Source organism: Pteropus alecto, unplaced genomic scaffold (genome assembly GCF_000325575.1).
Source record: "Pteropus alecto unplaced genomic scaffold, ASM32557v1 scaffold184, whole genome shotgun sequence".
Taxonomy (NCBI): domain Eukaryota; kingdom Metazoa; phylum Chordata; class Mammalia; order Chiroptera; family Pteropodidae; genus Pteropus; species Pteropus alecto.
Window position 1 is genome coordinate 114,527 of NW_006436278.1, and position 2,894 is coordinate 117,420.

General features: G+C 49.7%; 1 protein-coding gene across 1 annotated transcript in view; it reads right to left on the minus strand.

Moving 5' to 3' along the window:
• The window catches only part of SLITRK2 (SLIT and NTRK like family member 2), an 8,226-nt gene that overhangs the window by 4,911 nt on the left and 421 nt on the right, over window positions 1–2,894 (minus strand). The window lies entirely within an intron of this gene.

The following is a 2,894-nucleotide window of genomic DNA, read 5'->3' on the forward strand; positions in this document are numbered from 1 at the left end:
GATGTGCCTCTTTGCTACAGGATTGGGGCTCGCCTGCCAGCCTCCTGGCTCAGACGTTCTTGGTTCGAGAGTGGGGTGTGTGAGCACCAGTTTGTCTGTGTAGGAAGGCGAGTTCTCCTAGGGGATGTATGCTTTATATACAGAGCTTTGTTTCAGTACTGAGAGAATTACTTTCTGGGTGGTGACTGGCCAAATATTTGCCTGGATTCTGAAAGCCAGCTCAACATTACCTTATGGACTGAGATAAACAACAATAAAACCTTTCTCCCCCTGCGGTTTATACTTAGCCAGATAATGAGGTTTAAACGCGTGCTTTTTGCCTGAAGGAAGGAGAAGAGGAGTGGGTGTCAGAAAAGCACTGCCAAGGCTGAGCCTCAGCTGGGAGTGGGAGCCCACAGAAGGGTGCCTAAGGAGCCCGGGAGCTAGGAGAACAGAAGACAGCAATGCAGGAAGACTGGCTCCTGAGAAAGACAGGAGAGATGAAGGGAGCCCGGCCTGAGACCCAGTAGACCTGGGTTCTGATCTAGCTCTGTTGCCAGGTACGTCACTTGTTTCTGGATCTTCCCGTCTCCATTGGCAAAAGCGGGTGGACTATAAGGGCCCTCCCTGCTCTGACATTCCATTGGATTCAGATAACCTTTCGACAGCATTATTAATGGCCAGGTGTTGGGGTTTTGCCTTCTTTATCTCATTTTTCCTTTGGTATGTTAAGGTCCCCTGGACCCAGGTGTCTCCCCGTGTGCAGTCCATTTGCAAGATGTCAATGTCTTGCACCTCCAGGACAGTGCCAGCTCCTTAGCAGGCCCCTCTTGGAGAATCCCTCTGTTCTGTTGCCCAGAAGTGGCTGCCTCTCAGGGAAATGAAGCGGGAAAAGGAAGGAATGAAAGGAAATGGGAAAAGGAATTGACCAAGTCAAGCAAGCCCCTGTCCCGCAAACACTTCAGTTTGCTTCCCCCATGTCTTCAGTCCCAGCCTGCTACAGACAAGTCAACACAGGGTCCCACTGTGTGCCAAACGTGGAATAGAGACGATCACATACGCAAAGTGAGCCATCTGAGAAGGGAAAGCCCCCTGCTTCCCCCACCTCCTTCCTTGTTAAGCTCGGGTCCTAGGATTCTTTGCCCGTATAAGCTCTTCTTTCCCAGGAAGGGCTCCGGACAGTTTACAGACAGGCACGAAGGCAACCTGTGGCTCTGGCAGTCTCCTCTGGGAATTTTTCTTGGGCTTTCTCCTTTCCCCTTCCTTTTACTTGGAGGGAGAGCCTTGAACCAGACACAATGAGCTTCCTCCCTATCCTGTAATTCTTGCTTGGTCTTGGGCAAGATTCTTTTCTTCTGGGGCCTCAAATTGTCCTCCATGCCAAAGGGCAACACTGAGATGAGCTGTCCTCAGAGGGGGGAGGGGGCATCCCACTCTTTTGCAATTGCATCATTAGATGTAAGCAGAATGATGCACCGCGACCATGATTAGGCTTCCTTTCATAGCCAAGGGGCATTTGTTTCTATATATTTACAAATATTAAATAAATATACATATTTCCTAGAGAGAGATGGTATACTCATTCAGTCATTCATTTAACAAACATTTATTTGTTAATTAGGATAATATTTCATCGAAGTAGAAGCCAACTTGAGAGCTGGACAAAGACCTTTGAAATCAGATTCATCTTATAGATGACATTTCTCAACCAGGGTAAGTGCTGACTTGCTTAAGTTCAAGAATCTATAAAATTAGAAACAGAACCCATGAATTCTGAGTCCCAGTCCAGCAGCTTTCCAAAAAGCTAACTACTGCTTACGGTGACTTAGATAACTACCTACATAAACTTAAATAGTGGCAGTGGTGTTTTACCTAAATGTGTCCTTTTTGAAAAAATTTGAAAGTGAAATATCAAATATCAGTTTTAGGTCTCAAATATAATAATTTCCTTCAAGACATTGATGACGCTGTCAATACTTCTTGTGGACAGACACTATTTTCTTAGGAATTTCTGAGAGGGAAGGAGGGAGTAGGAGAGGGGGAAGGAGAGAAAGAGAGAGAGAGAGAGAGAGAGAGAGAGAGAAGAGAAAGAGAGAGAGAGAAGAGAAAGAGAGAGATTGGGAGAGCTGGGGCGCTTGAAATTTTTGACAGTCACAGCGAAGGATATGAGGACTTAAGCTAGCTGAGGGAAGGACACCGGAGACCCTGAGGTGCCTGAGGTGTTGTGGCAGATCTTTTTTCCACGGACCCTCCCACCACTCCTCAGTCTCCTGCTTTTCTTTGAGCTTCCTCAGCCACTTTCCCAAACCTAGTTATTGGGACCAAAACAGCCTCAAGCCCGACAAAGCACTTTAAGTAAGTTTCATTTGGCCCTGCGTGTTGGGAAAGAATGGCCACAGCACCTCGCTAGGGAGGCCGGGCAAAAAGGCAATGGGAAGGTGAATTGAGAGCCCAAGGGAGGCAGAGGCGGACGCTAAAATAAGGCAAACTCTCCCTCTTTTCGCTGGGGCGAGGGAGGCATAAACGGGAACTCGGTGGCCTCAGTATCACATCTTCGTAGAGTGTGGCTCGAGTCGCCAATGCCTCCCCAGGGCGCAGGGAGTGAGGCGGGCGCACAGCTCATTTTAGATGCGGCGGCCGCCAGGCCACCAGGGGGTTAACAGGAGTCCCCAAGCCTGTAGTGCTGTGTATGTGTGTGTGGGTGGGTGGGGGTTTCAACTAACTGCCCGCAGCCGCCTTCTCCCGCCCCCCCCCCCGATACTCCCCAATTACGGGTAAACGCCATTCCCCAAGGACTCTTCTGGGCAACCGGGGTTCGGTTGAATCCGGCGTCGCCGGGCCCCGGGCACTGACAACCAAGGGAATCCTACTTGTCTTCCCCCGTGCTGCTAGACGCCTGGTGCCCGGCGCGGGGC